This window comes from Polypterus senegalus, chromosome 1 (assembly GCF_016835505.1).
Source record: "Polypterus senegalus isolate Bchr_013 chromosome 1, ASM1683550v1, whole genome shotgun sequence".
Classification (NCBI taxonomy): domain Eukaryota; kingdom Metazoa; phylum Chordata; class Cladistia; order Polypteriformes; family Polypteridae; genus Polypterus; species Polypterus senegalus.
In genome coordinates, this window is record NC_053154.1 from 150,012,378 (window position 1) to 150,035,265 (window position 22,888).

The 22,888-nt window shown below is 39.1% G+C and overlaps 1 long non-coding RNA gene across 3 annotated transcripts in view; it reads right to left on the reverse strand.

Moving 5' to 3' along the window:
• The window catches only part of LOC120533617, a 93,312-nt gene extending 87,290 nt beyond the window's left edge, over positions 1–6,022 (reverse strand). For all 3 annotated transcript variants that reach the window (XR_005634581.1, XR_005634579.1, XR_005634576.1), the window contains exon 1: positions 5,848–6,022. This is a non-coding gene — a long non-coding RNA (uncharacterized LOC120533617). The remainder of the gene's footprint in view (positions 1–5,847) is intronic.
• Positions 6,023–22,888: the final 16,866 nt, after the last annotated feature.

The following is a 22,888-nucleotide window of genomic DNA, read 5'->3' on the forward strand; positions in this document are numbered from 1 at the left end:
TTTATATATTACTTCATTACTCTTCTTTCACTTGATTCTTCATTAAAATGTACAGTGAAAATGACACATCACTCTGCTGAACATTTAAAGGAGGTCACTGTGTTCTTTTATATTGAGTTAGAAACATTGCAAAATTTGCTTTGTGAAACTTTGACAGTAAATGCACTTAATCCTTAAATATTTCATATCCTGGTGTTTTAAGTAATTATCATGCAAATGGAATTGTCATGATCTCTAGCCATTTTAGTTTATGGTTTTAGAATTAGGAGTACCTTTTTATTTGTTAGATTTTTGAAATGTATTTCAGTTTATTGTTTAAATCTTTAATGTTATGTTGTTTGTAATATCACTGCAACTATGGAGGCTTTCCGGTTGTTCTGGTGTCATTGCTTATATAAGGATAATATGTAAGAGCAAAACAGTAATGACTTTTCAGAACTTTTCATATAACATAAAAACAAGACACTTCATGAAAAGAAATTATAAAGCACTACTTTCTGATTATGCCAAGCTAGAAACATTCACTCAATTGTTCAACTCCCGCTTGTTTAACACTTTTGAATTCCATTTTGTTTTCAAACTTCTGCCACCTGAACTTTGAATAAATAAGCAAAGAAAAACCACAGTGAAACTTATTCAGGATGTTTAATGTTGCTTTAGCTCAGTTTATCTCTAAAACCTTTACTCTTTCAATAATGTAAGTCAGAGATCTCCGAGTTCTTTTGTCTTATATTAACAGTGCACTATCCAGCCCCTTTAGATTTTAGTTTCTTCCTATTACATATTATATATATACAATTGATTTCCAGTTTTTATTATATATATTCACTAAGGTAAGTCAGGAGTTTATATACATTAGTTTACCTTGGTTTAGTTTCCTAATACACATGTATAAGTTATTGTATTTAATAAGTTTTTTCTTTTTCAGTTGGCAAAGCAGAAGAATGACACTTTTATCTAAGATTTGTAAGTATCAAGTTGGCCTTGAATCCAATATACATAGCTTTTACCATTTTGCATATGATTGTATATAGTAGCATTGTAATTATAGACTATTGGTACTGTCATGCAAGAGCGCTTGGGGAGCAGCTTAAGGACCAGATTTGCTCCGCAACAACTCCTGCCAAGGGGACAACGGCAGCATACTAACCTTTCTTTCTTTATTTCTTCAGATTTCATCACGATTTACCCAGCATCCCACTAATTTCCAGTCCTTCCCTATAAACTGTCCGTCTTCCTACCCTTCAATGTCTTTTGAGTTTTGTGGAAAAACGATTGACCAATTTTGTTTACAGTATACTGGTCTAAAACCCCAAATCTTTATGTCTGTCTCTCTTTACAGTGCTCTTTACAGTGGTGTAGTTGGCAGGATAGAAGTCCGAAATATGAGTGAAGGACAAGACCTGAATGCAGTCCTCAATACCCTGGCAATCGAGCTCTAAGCCGTCAAGATTGAGCAGATGGCTACTAAGACGGAGCTCGCCGAAACTAATAGGTGGCTGACTGCAGCAGAAGCGGTAAGGCCGGAGCCCGCGAGACCTCCTCCACCTCCGATCATCTCTCTTACAGAGGCGCACGACATAGAGTTGTACCTCTCCATATTTTAGAGGATGGAAACACGGAACCAATGGCCGCGGACGGAGTGGGCGTCCATCTTGGCTCTGTACCTAAAGGGGCCTGCACAGCGGGCCTATCATGATCTCCCTGAGGAGGAAGCTGCCCAATACGACCTCCTGAGGGCCTGAGATATATAAGCGCTATGTTGTAACCTCTGACCAGCAGTGGAGGGCATGGTGGCACTGGAGATTCGACCCCGAACTCCCGGCAAGTAATGGGGCAAGCTCGGCGCTGGCTACGGCCAGATATACACCAGGCTCGCCATGTGGTTGAGCAAGTGGCTTGTGAGGGGTTGATCCATGCAATGCCACATTACCTCGCCCAGCAGGTCCAGAAGCACCCATTCAAGGACATGAACAACCTTCTGGAGGTCCTGGAGCGACAACTGAGACCCGGCAGGGACGTGTTGCCACCCTTGAACCTACTCGTCGCGTCACAGAGGCCCCGGCCAAACCAAGAGACCGGGTGCCCATGCTGCCGCATTGTTTCAAGTGTGGCGAGCTGGGACACCTACTTCCCACCAGTCCTCTCAACATGGAGCAAAAGGATTGCAGCTGGGCCAAAGGAGAGAGGTATTGTGCTCTGTCGAACTGCCTGGCGGTCACAAATACGGGAGTGGTGTTATTGAATGGGAACTCGGTGGTGGCGTTATTTGTTTCCGGGAGTAATATTACCATTTTTGCTTACCATTATGTCCTACCGCGACAATGGGTCACTCAACAAACGAGCGTAAAATGTGTACACGGGGAGACCAGATCGTATAAGTCCGCAAAGTGCTCAATAATCTGGAAAGGGACTCCTAAACGACTGTTGGTTGCTCTAATGCCGGAGATCCCCTTTTCAGTTATCTTGGGACAAGACTGGTTGGAAAGTAAATGCGGTAAAGCTATCACCACTCCTATTCCTAGGTTGGGTCTGACTATGGAGGGTCAAGGGGCCTTCCCAGCTGCTCACACGCCGTGCTCCTCAGCAACTAATGATGACGTAGACCACCCGGGGGAGCTCTCTTCTGTAATGGACCTCGACCCGGAAGTGCAACCGGATGAGGATCCGGGGAAGGCGGGTGCTCCAACGGATCGGATTCTTGACCCACTTGCCGGCATAACTTTCAGTTACAGTCTATGCTGGCGTCATTTAAACGAGAGCAGTGGAACGATGATTCCCTGAAGTTTGACTGGAATGCCATCGTGTCCACGGACGACATATTGTCAATAGATTCCACACCACACGGACCCTACTTTGTTTTGGATAATGAGCTGTCATATCGAGTTGCGGAGCACGAAGGCGAGGTGTGGAAGTTGCTATTAGTTCCGCGGACCTACAGGCGGGAGGTTTGCGAACTAGCTCATGCCCACCTCTTAGTCACCCATCTCGGGGCCGAAAAAACCCTGGAAAGAATAAAACTCCAGTTTTACTTGCCCGGGGTCAATGAGGAGGTCTGGTGTTTCTGTCAGTCCTGCCCAGTCTGTCAGCTGCGGCAGATACCCCGGAGGGACCGCGCTCCTCTTATCCCAATTCCCCTTATAGATGTTCCCTTTGAGAGGATCGGTATCAATCTAGTTAGACACCTAGAACCTTCGGTGCGTGGTCATAAGTACATTTTAGTCATGGTTGACTATGCAACTCAATACCCGGAAGAGGTTTCCCTGCGAGCTGCTAATATGAAGAATATTGCAGGGGAATTAGTAGGCTTTTTTTCCCCCGAGTTGGCATACCGAAAGAAGTCATCGTGGGCCAGGGTACGCCCTTTACATCAGATACATTTAGGGAGGTTGCCAAGTTGCTTCGAATTCAGCATCTTAGGACATCCATCTATCATCCACAGATGGATGGCCTCGTAGAAGGATTTAATCAAACACTCAAACAGATGCTCTGCAAGGTAGTCAGCACGGATGGTAGGAACTGGGACCAACTTTTACCCTTAGTACTTTTCGCCTACTGGGAGGTACCTCAAGCCTCCACAGGTTTTTCCCCTTTTGAGCTTTTATATGGGCACCAACCCCGGGGCATATTGGATATACTAAAAGAAGGCTGGGAAGGGGAGGCACTTCCCTCCGTCAACCTCTTAGAATATATTATGCAGTTACACTCTAGATTGGATAAAATTCGGCCTCTACTTAAAGAAGACATGTCCAGGGCTCAAGCAGAGCTGGTCCAGAATTACAACTGGAATTCCTCCCTATGCGAATTCCAACCGGGGGATCACGTAATGGTGCTTGTGCTCACCTCCCACTCCAAGTTGTTGGCCCATTGGCAAGGACCTTACAAGGTTAAAGAGAGAAAAGGGCTCGTCAACTATTTGGTGAGTCAATCAAACCGTCGGCCAAGTGAGAGGGTCTATCATATTAATTTATTGACGCCATGGAAGGACAGGGAAGAGTTCCATTGTCTCCAGCCTTGCCCTCTCACTTTTCTCGGAAAAAAACCCACTTAACCTCGGTCTTAATTTGGCATCCCACCAGTGACAGAAGCTTGAAAGAGCGATCCTGTCCATCCCAGAGGTCGTCAGTGAAGCACCGGGCCAGACCTCGCTGATTCAGCATGACATAGTGACAGACCCGGGGGTGATTGTCAGGGAACGGCCCTATCACCTCCCCAAGGTGAAACGTGCTGAGGTGGAGGTAGAGGTTAAACGAATGTTTGAGATGGACATCATTGGGGAGAGCTATAGCCCCTGGTCCAGTCCTATCGTCCTCGTGTCTAAGCCAGGCGGGTCGTGGAGATTCTTGAATGACTTTAGATGTCTTAACCAGGTCTCCATATTCGACGTCTATCCCATACACCAAGTGGATGAGCTCCTCGAGAGACTGGGGACGGGCCGTTACTTGACTACTCTTGACATGATGTCAATGACGTGCTCATTTTTTCCGGCACCTGGGAGGAACATGTTGTTATACTACATTTTTCTTTAATATTAATGTCACTGTCTCTATGCTCACTGGTATGGATTTATTCACAGGTGCATGTTAAATTTGGCACACAGGGGCTCAGCAGTTAGAATTGCTAGCCAAGCATTGGATTAGATAGCCAAAGACAACTGGAGGATTGTATAGTCAGCTGAAACACAGAAGAGTATTTCTGTCCTCTGTCAGTACAAAGTCTTCTTTCCTTGTTGGGAGAATGAGAACCGGCATTTAAGCACTATGATATTTCTGTATTTTGTGGAGGAGGAGTTCAGCCCTTTCCTGCCCTTGTTTGGAGACAGAGAGGACCAGAAAGCTGAAGAAGAACAGTATAAAAGGCTTGGACAAGAGCCAGACCCTTTGGGGCACGTGTCGGCAAAGTTTCCGAAAAACCCCCCAGTGTGGGGACGCGAAATGGCTGACTGTGTTGATCCAGATTCCCACCTGGATAAAGTCTGTCCATATGCCTCCCATCTGTAACCGCGTTAACCGTCAGTAAATGTAAGCTAAAGTATATTTTTTCTCATGTGATTTTTGTACCGGTGTAATCACGATGGGAGGGATATCACCTTTTCTGGTATATTACTATATTGTTTAGTTACTTAATATACCGCAATTTCAAAAGAAAACATTCCCAGGAGAGCTAATGCCTATTCAGGAAACATAATTGGCGTAGTCGACAGGATTGTGGCTACATTAATAACTATATATTATTTATAATATTTTATATATATATATAAAAATATGCTTATACTGATGAATGGGAGGCTCGGTCAAAATATTTGGTATATTTTGGATGGTCGCGCGCACTGTAATGGACTCCCGACCGAGAAATAAAACTGCCTTAACATGCCTGGCCCGAATTGGAATAGGGATATTAATTAATCCCATCAAAAGACAAGAGGCGGTCTTGTCAAAATCAGCACAGTGCATGAGGCTGGAAAGAAAACCCGACATCTGTTGGCGAATCATGGTAGCGTCTGCTAGATACGGTATGTGAGTGGACTTTTAAGATTGGACTTTTAAGTACAACGCATAAGTGGGACTAAAACCGGACAAAATAAATGGAAAACAACAAGATTGAAATTTATAGCACGAGACTGGCTGTCCAGTAAAATGAAACGGCAATCACGGGCGCAGCACAGATTAATGCACTTCAGTACAAGTCCAAAACCTGCCTGAAAAGTACATGCTGTGATGGGGAACACTGTTATTTAAATAAATTACATCGCTAGCCATTAGAAAACAATATTGAAAAGCTATAAAGAACGGCGTGTTATTGTATTTAGTTGCGGCAGGTAGACAGACATGCAGGCAATGCACTTACCTTGCCATTTGCGCAATAATCCAGCGGAGCTGAAAAACTTAAAGATGAAAATAAAATCAACAGCGACAAAATCCATAACGTCTCGATCACAATCGCTAAAATAATTTGGAGAAATCTTTAATGGCATCCTAGCAGCCCGATGCAAAAATACACGGTTCGTCCACGTGGTAAAAGCAGTCTGAAAGCCACCAGCTGTTCCTATCATTCTATCTACAAGGGTAAAGGTTAAAGGTTAAAGGTTTTGGAAAAAACCCACCTATTTTGGTACTTTTAAGAAATTGCCGTGTGTTTAAACACACAGAAATTATTAAATTGCCTTTTAAATATAGGTTAAATAATGAACCCGCATTATAAGCTAATGTTTAAAAAGAAATTGTAAGTGCTAAAATTCAAAAGAGCTCTAACAACAAAGTGGAAAAAGAATAAATACATTTGGGGTTAAAACTTACAATGAGAAACATGCCTTTGTACCTTCTGGCAAGTACTGGCAAAACTTTGTTTTAAGAAGGGATTAATTGGATAAGTGTGAAGTTAAAAAATGAGGCAGTTTCTCATAAGACAAAGAAAGATAATTATCGATATGTTTAATTGGTTTAAAGCAAATAAAATAGAATGTTTCTACTTTTGTTTAAGATTTGTAAACGAGCAAAACATTTTTCCTTTAAAACCCTGATCAAGTTTAAAGGGAAAAATGCTCTTTTAATAATACTACATAAGAAGGGAGACAAGTTCTTGCGATATGCAGCATGTGTCTGATTATGCATGAATGGAGGTTGTGTATTTTGGAAACTCTTAAGGGAATGTATGGTGGTGCAGTGGTTAGCACACTTGCCACTTGTAAGGTTCAAGCATGTATGTTTTCCTTGTTAAGTCAGGATATTCTTTGTGAACTTTCTTGTTGTGGAATTGTGCTGTGTGATTTCCCCACAAGTGGACTTTTCTTGTTGCCGCTGAATTTAAGGGATCACCACAGAAAATATTTGTTTTTCCTTGTTGCCGCTGACTCCGGGGGTTCACCACGAAATTTCCATGATTTGGAAAATAGCGCGTATGAAACTGAGGTAAGAAGCATTCCTAATATTTTCAGTAATATCAACTTGCGGCCTGAGATGTTGTTTGATTAATAATAAGCATGAAGGAAAAGACGCGTTTAAGTATGTTGCATGGTGAAACCTTATAGACAAACAAAAAAGCACAACCTCGAGTGAGTTTATAGCATGTGTGCTAGAAATCGAGAACTTTATTCTGTGAATGAAGTATTGTTGTAAAAGAGAACAAGAGTATGTGAATATATCTGAAAGAATGACGCAATTGCCAAATACTGTGTGTAAAAATGACTGAAACGAGTAAAGGTTGATTGTGCTCCAGAGAACGAATTTTTGCTTTAGCCAAGTAATGTTGCTTGGGCATGAAGTAGGATTTAGAATCTAGAAAAGAAAAATAAAAGACGAATAAATAAATTTTTAATAATTATAAAGTCTGTCTTCCTATGTTCGTCAGCTGACTAAGAATGTTAAATAAAACTGTAGAAATGGGAGACGTCCCAAATAATAATATTCAAAGTTAATTGTAATACATGTGAATATATATACGTGATCATGATTTGTGATTGATAACACAATCTGTGCCTGGTCTGTGTCTTTGAAGCCTGCAAACAGATGCAGAGTTTAAATAACGCCATGACTTTTTGACCTAGACAAATCTCAGAATAGCTTGTAACATGGTCAATTAAAGAGTTAAGAATTTTAAAATCTGAATTTCATGAAAAGTATTATAAGCATAAAAGTTTAATTTAAATTTATAGATGTTCTTTTTCTCTAGATTCAGCAAATCCAGTGACCAACGGATGAAAAAAACACAAACTATGTTTCTATACAAGTTGTAAAAAATAGCTTAATAGCAAGTTTGGGCAGAGCAATTAGAAATAATCTAATTGAAGGATAGTGAATATTTATCAATCATAAATTAATGAACAGCAGCTATTGGAATAATTTTCTTGCATGCTGATTTAATGCAAGTGTTAAATGTTTAAATGAAAAAATGCAAACAAATGAACACTAGACTGATTTCTTTCTCTTAGTCTTCATGAAAAAACAGTATAGAAGGTTTACATATTTTGATGTATAACAAATGATTATTATTATCACTTCAGTAATTACAAAATGTATTAGAAGTGAAATACATGTATTGATTTGTCTCTGTAAGTGATTAATTTTAGGAAGAGTTGTTATTGCATCAATGTATTAAGTTAATGCTCAGTGATAATGCACATAGCTAAATGGATTATTTCAGCTATACATTAGAAGCATTAGTCTATATGAACTATTGTAAAATCTTACAGACATTTAAAAGATTTTGTCTCTTAATAAGATGAGCTATATGGTACGGATGTTATAAGATATTTTTGTTTTAGAGAAAAAAACAAAAAAAAAAATTAAAACACTTAAATTCAAATATGTAACATCCTGTTATAATTTAGGCAATGTGTTAATTTTGTGTAATGTATGATCCTACTGAAGAAACATTGTCACTAGCCTGGTTTAAATGTATTAATCTATTTCTTACTGTTATTTTATGAGACTGAACTGCGGGTCTAGAATTGTCATTTATAATGCTTCATTGTATGATACATATGATTGGGAAATAATTGCTTTATGTTATGTATTTGCACTGCATGAAAAGAGGTGTATCTGTACTAGGAAACTCCTGTATACACCACTGACTTTCGGAAGTATCTACAAGTACCACTGAGCGTATACATCAAATTCCACCAACCTAGGATACTTCCGGATTGATACCAATTCGAATGTATCTTGTTGAGGGATTCTTCCATGGTACAGCCATTTGTTGCCATGGCAAATAATCCACTCAAGGCTCTTTCAAGGAGACATTCACACCTCAACAACCATTTTCATTTTACACCTCTGTACAACTCTGCTGTTCTACATTGGTCTTTTATCTCAACATTGATTGGTTGATTTAAAAAAAAACAAAAACACTTCCATTGGTCACACTTTTTATTTAGCCCAACCCAAGCCCTCATAGCTTAGTGACTTGACTGGTTATTGGGCAGGTATGTAGACGGACCATATACACTCCCCACCCCCCACTGTACTATACATCCCCCGCACCGTTTAAAAAATGAGAATAAAATTGATTCAGAAATGTTTTTATTAAAATAAAACCAAACACTAATAAATATACAACGTAAGAATAAGAAAAAACTGAAAATATGGAGAAAAAAATGTGCAAATATGACGGTGCAAGTAAATTAAAAGCACTGAAACAAACACATGCACCAGTGCTTATTAAAGTTCCAAAAATGAATCTTCTTCTGGCCCAATTCCGTCAGCGTGTAAGAGCATAGCGCATATCCGCCTCCAATCTGGACTGAAACTGCTGGCAAAGCTCAGACAACTGTGGGCTCCTGTGAGGTGGAGACCTCACAACCCACACCGGTCTTCCATCAACGATGGCATCCTCTTCATCGGACATCAGGTCCAGAATTGCAGTCTGCCACATTTCTCTCTCTGCATCTGTTTGGATGACTCTAGACCTGGACTCCAGCAACTGCAAAACACACCATATGTTAACCCCTAAAAACACCCAGAGATGTACCAGACTTTATATATATATATATATATTATATATATATATATATATATATATATATATATATATATATATATATATATATATATATATATATACTAATAAAAGGCAAAGCCCTCACTCACTCACTCACTCACTCACTTACTGACTCACTGACTCACTCACTCACTCACTGACTCATCACTAATTCTCCAACTTCCCGTGTGGGTGGAAGGCTGAAATTTGGCAGGTTCATTCCTTACAGCTTCCTTACAAAAGTTGGGCAGGTTTTATATCGAAATTCTATATATATATATATATATCCCGATGTACATACTCGAATAATGGATACTTTATTCGCCATCAATGATTGTTTTGGTAAAGCCATACTCGGTGTAATCATTAGATGAACGGTAAAAAAGTAAGAGCGAGGGGAGGATGACTTATTGAGGCATGCAGGCTGTAGTGTGCGTCAACTCTATCTGAATTGCGCTATCACATTTGAAAAATATATCTTTTCAAGTTCTATTTAGTCCATATGTGTCAAACTCAAGGGCCGCGGGCCACATCCGGCCCGGCGTGTAATTATATCCTGCCCACGAGATCATTGTATATACTGTATTATTGTTATTAAAGCCCAGGTATATGAAGCGCTGGTAACACAATAAACTACAGATCCCATAATGCAGCGCTTCAGCTGCCTTGCCGAACACTTACCGCGTTAATCAAGTCTAGCTTATGATGCTGCAAGTTATTGCGAAGCTAGCTCACACGATGCTGAAGAGAAAAGTTGATTCTGAAAATAGAGCCTTTAAAAACCGATGGGAGGCTGAGTATATGTTTACTGAACCCGTGTGTCTCATTTGTGGAGCTAATGTGGCTGTAATTACAGAATTTAATCTAAGACGGCACTATGAGACAAAACATCAGGGAGTTCTGTGTTGTGGAGATTCTCAGAATGGATTGCAGGTGTTCATCAGTGAGGCTGAAAGACCTGAATGCAATGCAGAAGATACAGAAAGCAGAAGAATTAAATAAGAATCTGACACTTCAGCGGACGTTTTTATCCGTGCACAATCACAAAGTGATTTCAAGTGAAGTTGCTTTTATGGGAGACACAAATGCACCAGTGCAACTTTCCCTGTTGCCAAGTAATGTTGAACCAAGTCGTCACTACGGTGTTCCCAAATACGCACTTTGCTGATAAACCGAGCGCACTGAGTTTGCACGGCGCTTTGGTGACTTTGAAGAACAAAAAAAGTCCGTCTACATGCGGCTCGAACCTTGTGCATGTTTGGTAGCACATATCTGTGTGAGAAGCTCTTCTCAGTGATAAAGACTAACAAAACAGCACACAGGAGTCGCCTCACTGATGAGCACCTGCAATCCATCCTGAGAATCTCCACAACACAGAACCTCACACCAAACATAAACGAATTTGTTGCCAAAAAGATGCCAGGTGTCCAGCTCTAAAATGACATATGAGCAAAGACAACTGAATGATTTGATTTGTTATTGCTGAAAGGAACACATTTTATTTATATTTCCAGGTTTTGTTATGCAGCATGTTCATATTTGAATTTGTATAATTTTGAAAGGATATATTTTTATGGAGAGCAAAATCTTTTGGGATATTTAAAATCTAAGTTTATTTTTTATATAAATTTACATAAGAGTAAAGAAATTTGAATGTTTGTTCTTTTAAGTTATTTAAGGTTTGAGTTGATTTATTCACAAATAATATTCCTGTCTGTTTTACCATTCCTACCAAAGATATTTCTGTCGACTAAATAAAAATTCCTTCTATTTAAAATTTAAATAGAACTTGAACAAATACGATAGTTCATAATATCCACGCAGACTTGCACGTAAGAGCGGAGTTATCCGTTTTAACAAGCAGCGTATTGCACTGATACGAAATAGCTGTGTGTGTATATATGTAGATATGTATGTATATGTATATATATGTGTGTGTGTATGTATATTTATATATATGTGTGTGTATATATGTGTGTGTATGTATGTATGTGTGTATGTATATGTATGTGTATATATGTAGATATATATATATGTGTATATATGTGTATATGTATAGATATGTATATATATATGTTTATGTGTGTGTGTTTTATATTTATATATATATATATATATGACAGCAACACTCATCACTCACAACAGTGACAAAACAATTACATTGACAATCATGTTACGTTATTTTCAAAATGTTTCCTTTTCTTTTTCATTGCTTCTTTAACACACTACTTCTCCGCTGCGAAGCGCGGGTATTTTGCTATATACTAATAAAAGGCAAAGCCCTCACTGACTCACTCACTGACTCACTCACTCACTGACTCATCACTAATTCTCCAACTTCCCGTGTGGGTGGAAGGCTGAAATTTGGCAGGCTCATTCCTTACAGCTTCCTTACAAAAGTTGGGCAGGTTTCATTTAGAAATTCTACGCGTAATGGTCATAACTGGAAGCTATTTTTCTACATATACTGTAATGGAGTTGAGCTCGAAAGCCGTGGACGGCAGAGTTTCGTGTGACATCATCACGCCTCCCACGTAATCACGTGAACTGACTGTCAACACAGTACATAGAAAACAAGGAAGAGCTCCAAAAAGCGCTGAAAAAAACATGCATTATACAATTGAGAAGGCAGCGAAACAATAAGAAGCAAGCAAGTGACACATACAAGCATATTCATGACTGCAGCTACTTCGGAAACAAAGCACGGTGTAAACCTAAAGTTTAAATTTGTCATGCCCACGGGTAATGCGGGATACAAGTTTAATGAGAGGACGCAGGATATAAATGAGAGTTTTGATCACTTTGTAACTAAGTTAAAATTGAAGGTGAAGGGCTGTGCTTATGCAAATTCCGAGAGACTGTGTTTGTGGGGGATTGACAGTTAAGGCGGGTGGGGAGTCACGTCATCATCTCCCCTCCCATTCACCTCATTTCGCTCTGAGCTGAGCTCCCAGCTAACGCAGTCTTACGGAAGCGACTTTGTGACGCTGCCACCAAATACTCACAGAAAAATCCACAAGTTAATACACACGCTGTCTCTAGAGTTTCTCCACACTGAATCCTCCAGGCACTACTTACAAAAGGTTGTATTGACAATCGTGTTACGTTATTTTTAAAATGTTTCCTTTTCTTAGCACAAGTACAGCTGAAAAGCGTCGATGCATGTGCTCCATAACGCGTTAAAAAATAATGCATTTAATATCACTTTTTGCATTACAAGCAAAGGGGAACTTCTGTCAATGCATGATTTCCTGGTACACCGATTACACTGATCAGCTTCCCGATTCATTTTACCCTTGCACCCCCTTGGTTTGAGAAGAAGTATGAAAAAATATGAGGTTAACACAGAAAAACAGATCACCAATTGAAGCTTTATGAATAATCGATTCGCCATCAATAATTGTTTTGGTAAAGCCATACTCAGTGTAATCCTCCTTCCATTTTATAATTTTTCCACCACTAGCCATGATTAAATGAACGGTAAAAAGTAAGAGCGAGGGTGACTTATTCAGGCAGGCAGGCGACAGCTCAATAGCTCGAATTTGGATATAAGTAGGTTCTATTTAGTTGCCAGAAATATCTTTGGTAGGAATGGAAGTTGAATTTAGTCTTTAAATTTCTATGGTAAAGAAAAAGTTATGCAATGATGACTAAATTTAACTATATAAAGTCAAAACTTGTATATATAAAGTCATTCCCGAATATATAAAGTCAAAACTTGATTATATAAAGTCAGCGCTGGAATATATAAAGTCAAAACTTGAATATATAAAGTCATTCCCAAATATATAAAGTCAAAACCTGAGTATATAAAGACGGCGTTGGAATATTTCGGAATATATAAAGTAAGCGCTGGAATATATAAAGTCAAAACTTAAGTATATAAAGTCAGCGTCGGAATATATAAAGTCAGCGCTGGAATATATAAACTCAAAAACAGGTGCAAGCCTTCTTAAGATTAGCGAGCTACTACCACCGGTTTGTACCTCAGTTTTTCTGCCCCCTTGATGGACTTGACAATGAAAAGGGCTCCTTTACATGTGGTGTGGAATGAAGAGATGGAACAGGCATTCAGTGACTTAAAAATTGCCCTCACAACAGCACCTATATTAAGGACTCCTGTGGTACTACCTGCTGGGCTGGGAGTTCACCCTAGTGTTGGATCATGCAGCCCTCCAGTGGATGGCCCTTCACAGGGAATTGAATCCTTGGGTTACCAGGTGGTTTTTGGACCTGCAGCCGTAAAAGTTCATTGTCATTTATCGCCTAGGTAACCTGCAAACCAACGCTGATGCGCTCTCTCGAGTTCACGACCTCTCGGTTCAGGCCACCCGACCCGACGGGTCTGGGCTGAGGGCGGTATCATGTCACGCACGAGTGCTTGGGGAGCAGCTTAAGGACCTGATTCGCACCACGACAAGTCCTGCCAGGGGACAATGGCAGCATACTAACCTCTCTTTTGTTATTTCTTCAGAAAGACAGAGACACCACCGCAGTAAGACTGCCCGGACAACTCAAAGAGCTGCAACACTTCCGGGTTCCTTTCTTCCCTCTGCTGCCCCATCGATGATGTCAGACTCCCATACACCATCACGATTTACCCAGCATCCCACGTTCTAATTTTCGGTCCTTCCCTATAAACTGTCCGTCTTCCTACCCTTCAATGTCTTTTGAGTTTTGTGGAAAAACAATTGACCAATTTTGTTTACAGTATATGGGGCTAAAACCCCAAATCTGTATGAGTGTCTGTCTCTCTTTACAGTGCTCTTTACAGTACTTTATTTGTCTTTATGTAATATCTTGGGCTTTGAAGAAGAGTTACACATGAAAAAGGTTGGCAGATGAAGGAGTTAAATACACTGCTGTGGTGAAGAACCTTATTATTTTAAAGGAGCTTATTCCTGTACATGGACCTTATGATCAGCACAAAGGACAGTAATTACACACAGCATCTGTATAGACTTTGTCTCATGGTGATTTATTAGTCGGTTATATTTTGGTTTCTATTTTTGCTCTTTTGAAACTTACTGAACAGGTTTACTTACTTATTATTATCGTAGTAAGTCCTTGAATAACACACTGTTAACTAATTTCAGTTTATTACATTATCACTTTGATTGTAATTATAATTAGATAAGTTTGTTGCTAAAGTATTTTGTTGAAGATAACACCTACTTTATACATAAGATGACCACCTTTCTCCAGCAGAGGACAAATTAAAACAATTTGCATTAAAAATATTAATGATAAACTTAGTTTTTGGTTACATTCAGACATTACTTTAGACATGCAACTATACTACTGGTACTGCAGCCACATTTTATTTTATATATACTGTATATACAGTGAGAATAAAAATGTATGCACAAAGACAGCGCTTATGTGCAATGTTATTGTTTCCTCCTTTCCTAGTTTTATTTGCAGGATGTCAAAGCCAATCCTATATTAATAAAAATCTATATGGACTAAATTGATGGAGGCATAGGAAAGTCTATTGACAGGTAAAGAGTAGTTGAAACTGTATAAGCCGCATAATTTTAAGTCATAATGCTGAGTATAAAATAAAGTAGTGCTCATCAGGACTGGCTACATCAGCTGATTTAGGTTATTTCTGTGATGCTGATCAGTCTGAACCTCCCGGCAAGATTACTTGAAGTGCTTCCATAGAGCTGGGTATCGCAAGCACAGCAAGAAATCTTGCAGGATGAAGCACATGCTGGACTAAAATCAAGAAACAAAAGCCAGACTCTAGGGCATGGAATATATTTAGATTTTGCAAACTGACAGCCTTGAGAATGTAATGTGTTTGTAAGGTCTTTGCAGTTTCCTTCTGTGTCTCTTATGATGGAAGGTGGTGGCTTCAGGGTTCATGGCTGCTAAAAGTCTCTAAAGAAAAGAGCATGCTCTTTAAAAAAAAATCTGGTTTTAAAATATATATTTTCCTTTTTCTTAAAACTACACAAGCAAAAATACCATTAATTTATTCACCGGCCATACATTTTACACATTTTTATTCTTTTGCACTCTACTATCATCCATTTTTGTCTAACTTCTAATAGAAATTGCAGAAGAATAAAAATACATTGCCAGTGTCTAGCAACTTTATACTTTCTTATTGTGGAATGATGCTTCCACTATTGGCCAAAGACTCGTTGGATATTTGTATAAATCTTTCATAAACACTTTGATAACTAAGACTTCTTCTTCTTCTTTTTGCTGCTCCCGTTAGGGGTTGCCACAGTGTATCATCTTTTTCCATATCTTCCTGTCATCTGCACCTTGCTCTGTTATACCCATCATCTGCATGTCCTCTCTCACCACATCCATAAATCTTCTCTTAGGCCTTCCTTTTTTCCTCTTGCCTGGCAGTTCTATCCTTAACGTCCTTTTCCCAATATACCCAGCATATTCCCTCTGCATATGTCCAACCAAACCAAATCTCGCCACTCAGACTTTGCCTCCAAACTGTCCAACCTGAGCTGACCCTTTAATGTACTTGTTTCTAATCCTATCCATTCTCAACACACCCAAAGCAAATCTTAGCATCTTTAACGCTGCCACATCCAACTCTGTCTCCTGTTTTCTGGTCAGTGCCACCGTCTCCAACCCATATAACATAGCTGGTCACACTACCATCCTGTAGACCTTTGCTTTCACTCTTGCTGATACCTGTCTGTCACAAAGTATTCCTAAAACTCTTCTCCACCCATTCCACCTTGCCTTCACTCTCTTTTTCACCTCTCTTCCACACTCCCTGTTCTTCTGTATTGTTGATCCCAAGTATTTAAACTCATCCACCTTTGCCATCTCTACTCCCTGCATCCTCACCATTTCACTGGCCTCGCTCTCATTTATGCACATGTATTGTGTCTTGTTCCTACTTACTTTCATTTCTCTCCTCTGTAGAACATATCTCCACCTTTCCAGGGTCTCCTCAATCTATGCCCTACTCTCGCTACAGATCACAGTGTCATCAACAAACATCATAGTCCACAGGGACTCCTGTCTAATCTCATCTGCAACCTGTTCATCACTATTGCAAATAAGAAAGGGCTCAAAGCTAATCCCTAATGTAATCCCACCTCCACATTGAATGCATTTGTCACATCTATTGCAGACCTCACCACTGCCACACTTCCCTTGTACATATCCTGTACCACTTTTACTGTACATACTTCTGTGCCACTCCCGACTTCCTCATACAATACCACTCCTCTCAAGGCACCCTGTCATATGCTTTCTCCAGGTCCACAAAGACACAATGCAACTCCTTCTGTCCTTCTCTATGCTTCTCTATCAATACCTTCAGAGCAAACATCACATCTGTAGTGTTCTTCCCTGGCATAAAACCATACTGCTGCTCACTAATCATAACCTCCCTTCTCAACCTAACTTCCACTTCTCTTTCCCATAATATCATGATGTGACTTATCAATTTTATCCCCCTGTAGTTACTGCAGCTTCAGTACCAGTACACTTCTCCACTCCTTAGACATCCTCTCACTTTTGAAGATTACATTAAAAAATCTGGTTAAAAACTCCATTGCCATCTCTCCTAGACACCTCCATGCTTCCACAGGTATGTCATCTGGACCAACAGCCTTTTCATTCTTCATCCTCTTCATAGCTGTCCTTACGTCCTCCTTGCTAATCCATTGCACTTCCTGATTCACTATCTCCACATCATCTAACCTTCTCTCTCTCTCTCATCCTCTTCATTCATCAGCCTCTCAAAGCCTCCATTGCTTAACACCCTCTCCTCACTTGTGAGCATGTTTCCATCTTTATCCTTGATCACCCTAACCTGCTGCACATCTTTCCCAGCTCGGCCCCTCTGTCTAGCCAATTGGTACAGGTCCTTTTCTCTCTCCTTAGTGCCGAACTTCTTATACAACTGATCATATGCTTTTTCTTTAGCCTTTGCCATCTCTCTCTACACCTTATGCTTTATCTTTTTGCACTCCTGTCTACTTTCTGCATCTCTCTGACTATTCCACTTCTTCTTCACCAACATCTTCCTCTGTATACTTTCCTGTACTTCCTCATTCTTGACAACTAAGACATTGACCTTTAAACTATGCTGTACCTATTCAGTCTTCTTCAAAACATACTGAAGTGTCTAAGTGAATAGAGTGAAAAGCTTAGTGTGAAATGCTTAATATTAAAATGTAGCTTTTATTTTGCATTGTGATACAAAAAAGGATCTGGCATGCAACTACTGTGGTTAGCATTCCTCATTGTCATTGTCATTTTTATTTTTTTTATTTTATGAAATTTATTTAAAGCAAGTAATATTCCATACAAAAAAGTCAAACTTAACAAAACTAAATTCAATTCAATCCCCACCGATGAGAAAGAGAGGAAGGCCAAAAACCAGAATAAAACTTTAAGAGTAGTAAAGATGGAAGAGGATCCTTTTCCCCAGTATAAATGCTTATTCTAAAATGTTATTGATTACATCCTGCCAGGTTTTTAAAAAGTTTTGAACAGATCCTCTACGTGAGAATTTGCTTTTTTTCTAATTTCAAATAGTATAGAACATCAATTATCCACTGACTTAAAAGAGGTGGACTAGGATTCTTCCACTTGAGCAAGATAAGTTTACATGCTGATAGTGTAGTAAAGGCAATTACAGTTTGTTTGCCATTCTCCACTTTAAGCCCATCTGGGGGTACATGAAACACAGCTGTTAATGGGTTTGGAGTGACTGTGACACCAAGGCTGTCTAATAGGCATTTAACGATTTTGGTCCAGAATTATGTTAATTTGGTGTATACCCAAAACATGTGGCCTAGTGAGGCTGTACCTTGATTGCAATGTCTGCAGGTTGGATCTCATTGTCATTTTTAGCCAAAACTTTGTACAGTGGAACCTCGGTTCACGAACGTCTCGGAACACATACAAATAGGTTTATGACCAAAAAGTTCACCAAACTTTTGCATCTGTTCACGACCACATACTCAGTATATGAACAAGCCAGTTTCCCTTTCGGTTTGTGCGTGCCGATGATTTCCACACATGTTGAGTCTCTCCCTTTGTATTGCAACTAAAGTATTCCCCGTGCAGCGAGCGAGCGAGCGAGAGCGACACACACAGACACACACACACACACGAGAGAGTGAGAGAGCGGGCTGGATGCATTAGGCCGAGAAGGCAGTTGAAGAATGCACCGGGCTTGTTTTTAAAGAGACAGATTCGACCATTGTTTTAACCTCGTATTTAAAGAAGACTTTTTACTATTGGATTTTAACCTCCACCTCACTTCTGTTTACAGTGATCGGTTAGTAGCGTGCATTGTTGCAATGTTACTTTTCTTGGTGGTTTATTAAATTACGGACTTTTCAAATGTTCATTTTTTTCCATGTGCTTAAAACTCATTAAAAAAGTGTTTTTAGCGAGTGGTTTGTAGCGCTATAGCACAAACTCTTGCAGTGTTAGTTTTCTCTGTTGTTCAAGGTTTTTTCAGTGTTATTCAATGTTTTTACATTAGTTTACTATTACGCTCTGCATTCTATGGTATAATTACTATATATGTGTTTAAAAATCTTTAAAAAAATATATTTACATACAGTTCGTACGGTCTGGAACAGATTAATTGTATTTATATACAATGCTATAGGGGAAATTACTGCAGTTCACAACCAAATTGGGTTACGACCAAAGTTTTGGAACGAATTATGGTTGTGAACCGAGGTTCCACTGTACCTGATTTTAGTTTCTTTTCTTTTTATTGGTTTATTCTGTTGTTTTTTATTAATTCTGCTATGTTTTATGTTTTTAATACATTTTTGTTTTCTTGTTTTATTGTATTGTTTGTATCGTTTTATTCTTTACTTAGAATTATCTTATTTATTAATCATTGTGTATTATAATTGTATTAATTCTGTTAGTTATTGTCCTTGTTCTCATGATACTGCTGTTATGTGGGTCACCTTCAACCTATACAAAGGCCAGGGATAAACATGAATTCCTGCTCATATTGTTTGGATTTTACAAATTTATTGTTCTTTTAACCTTTTTGTTTTGAAAATATTTTGGGGTTTGAATTTTTAGGTCTATTATTTGGTTTTTACTTTTGTGTTCTTGATTCTGGTTTTTCTTCTCATAAAGTTTCCCTCTTAGGATACCACTTTTCAACTTTGAATTTTTTTTTTAATTCTTTATTCTCTGGACTTTTTGAATTTGGATTAGCACATTACATTATTCTTGACCTTTTCTTTATTTTATAAATTATATCTATACTAATAAAAGGCAAAGCCCTCACTGACTGACTGACTGACTCACTCACTGACTCACTCACTCACTCATCACTAATTCTCCAACTTCCCGTGTAGGTAGAAGGCTGAAATTTGGCAGGCTTATTCCTTACAGCTTACTTACAAAAGTTAAGCAAGTTTCATTTTGAAATTCTACATGTAACGGTCATAACGGTCGACAACGTCCGCCATGTTGAACTTTCTTATTTATGGCCCCATCTTCACAAAATTTGGTAGGCGGCTTCCCTGCACTAACCGAAACCGATGTACTTACTTATTTCGATGGTATGACGCCACAGTCGGCCGCCATATTGAACTTTCCAACGTCACCAATTTTCCAACTTTACGTGTAGGTAGAAGGCTGAACCGATCTTCACGAAATTTGGTAGGCGGCTTCCCTGCACTAACTAAAACAGATGTACATACTTATTTCGGTGGTATGATGCCACTGTCAGCCGACATATTGAACTTTCCAACGTCACTAATTCTCCAACTTTCCGTGTAGGTAGAAGGCTGAAATTTGGCAGGCTCATTCCTTACAGCTTACTTGCAAAAGTTAAGCAGGTTTCATTTCGAAATTCTACGCGTAATGGTCATAACGGTCAACAACGTCCGCCATGTTGAACTTTCTTATTTATGGCCCCATCTTCTCGAAATTTGGTAGGCGGCTTCCCTGCACTAACCGAAACCAATGTACGTACTTATTTCAGTGGTATGACGCCACTGTTGGCCGCCATATTGAACTTTTCAACAGTCTTTGTTACTTATGGGCCCATCTTCAAGAAATTTGGTACACGGGTTCCCAACGCTAACTGAATCCTACTTACGTACATATATACGTCCATAGCCTGCAGCTCGGCTACTGTGTGAGGTGGCGTTGGGTCCCCCATCCCAATGCCTTCCACGTTGTTGGCTGCCTGCCTATATAAGACCGTCCGTCGCTCCGGTCTCTACATTCCCTTCCTTGCTTTGCCACGGGATTAACGTCTCCCTACTGATAACTACAGCCTTTTTGTTTAATCCACGGCTTCTCCGCTGTTTTATTGTTTGTTTATTACAATTATAGTTATTGTATAGGTATTTTAGACTTACTTTACATTTCTCAGGTACCCATTTCCTTTATCATTCCAACCCCCATTACCATGTCTATCGAGGTGATCACTATCGATCAAAGAGCTGTCACTTACCGAGTGGTTTCCATGCCCGAAGATGGCACCTACCTTTTCCATTCTCTTTGTTACATATTGCACGGCCATATCAGGCTCACTCTTGATATCCGGAGGAACTTTGTGTCTTATGTATTGAATGACTGGGACAGGTTCAAGGTGTGGACTGATGATGGTACAGGAGATAATTATACTACACAGGAGCACTAGAAGAGTGAAATGCTTAAGCCCTTCACCTATGGTTCTGCATGTGAGTTGATGGCTGCCGCTGAATTGTTCGGTTGTCGCTTTCAAGTGTACCGAAATGGCCAAATATTTTACACCTTTCGACAACTGCCAATGCCTCTTAAACATCTTAGATTCACAGGTGACGATTTCAGTAGTGGATACTTTGATGTTTATGAATGTTTAAACTCTCAAAAGCTGGATGTGATTTTATCGATGAAACCGGTTGTGTGCTTACAACGCTTGATAGATGCCGAATGTCACTTCAATACAACAAATCCTGCAAATACTGTCGTAATTGAAACAAACCATGAAACTGAAACCGATTAAAGAGTAAGCTCAGCGCATAGCTTGGTCATATTACAACCGGAGGGCCGAACTGACAACATGGTATACAAAGAGATCCTTAACAAATAATTATTGGCATATTTTCCCTCAGTTTAAAAAGGTTTCATTTTCTTCTTAATAAAAATTTTAATGCAGGACTTCGCCGCTGTAAAGCGCGGGTATTTTGCTAGTATAAAATAAATGTTAGTTTTGGTTTCTTGATGCCAAGGGTTTTATGCTTTACCTTTCCCATTGGGATTTATAGACCAAGATTTTTAGTGAGACTCACAGTCATAACTGATACATTCTTCTAGCTCACAAACTGAAATTGAGGGATAACTTCTAAAATATAGCCTCAGATTTCAAATGACGAATAGAAATCAAAATGAGACTCACACCACTAAAGCCAAGAAGCAGCCTTTTAGCCCGCCCAGCCCCAACAATAAAAGGGAGGCTCTTCGTCTGAAAACCACAGAAGTAGCAGATGGAAACAATGAAACTTCAATTTTCAAAAAAAAAAAACAGAAAACATTACCGTGAAACAAGAGCAAGAAGCAAAAAACAAAATATATCAAGGCTATCAGTCCCACTAGACTCAACATACAAATAGCAAGGTGCATTCACAGACACATAAACATAAGACCATATTAAGTCATAAATAAATAAAATAATATTAAAAAGATAATAGAATAACATAAATAAAATAAAGAACATTTGAACAAGGGATGAACTCCTGTATATAACATAACACATGCCTGGCCAGGCTAATTTAACACAGCTGGAGCTGCTATAGCCATTGGACCTTACTCTTATTCTATGTTAATTAATGTTGACTTATTTTATTTTCTTACTGTGTCTTTTATTTTTTTATTCTTCATTATGTAAAGCACTTTGAGCTACTTTTTGTATGAAAATGTGCTATATAAATAAATGTTGTTATTGTTGTTGTAGCTAACATATAACACAAGCTCACCAGAGGGCTGTTCCACGAAGCAAGCTTTATTTGTAATAGCCTCGCTTGAGTTAGCCTAACAGTTCACTTCAGGCTCATTGAGTTCCACGAACAAAATTCAGGTGTATTTAATCTCCGCTAATTCAAGCCAAGCTTGATAAGCGAGGCTCGTGCGCATCCACGCGATATAAAAGGCAGCCTTGTTAATCGATGCGGGATAAGTAAGAATGGAAACTAAGGAAAGAGCTGCGTTTTTTTCGCAGGCGGAGCAAGAATTATTATTACAAGCCTATGAGGACTACAAAGCTATAATAACTAGAAAGGGGAACACGAGCTGTATTATCAAAGCTCGTGAGGCTGCATGGCAGAAAATAGCTGACAAGTTAAATGCGTAAGAACATGATTTTAGTAACTTTTGTATTAAGGATGTCAAACTATTTAACAACTAAATGAGTTTCAAGCCTTCAAAATGTATAGTCATTAAAATT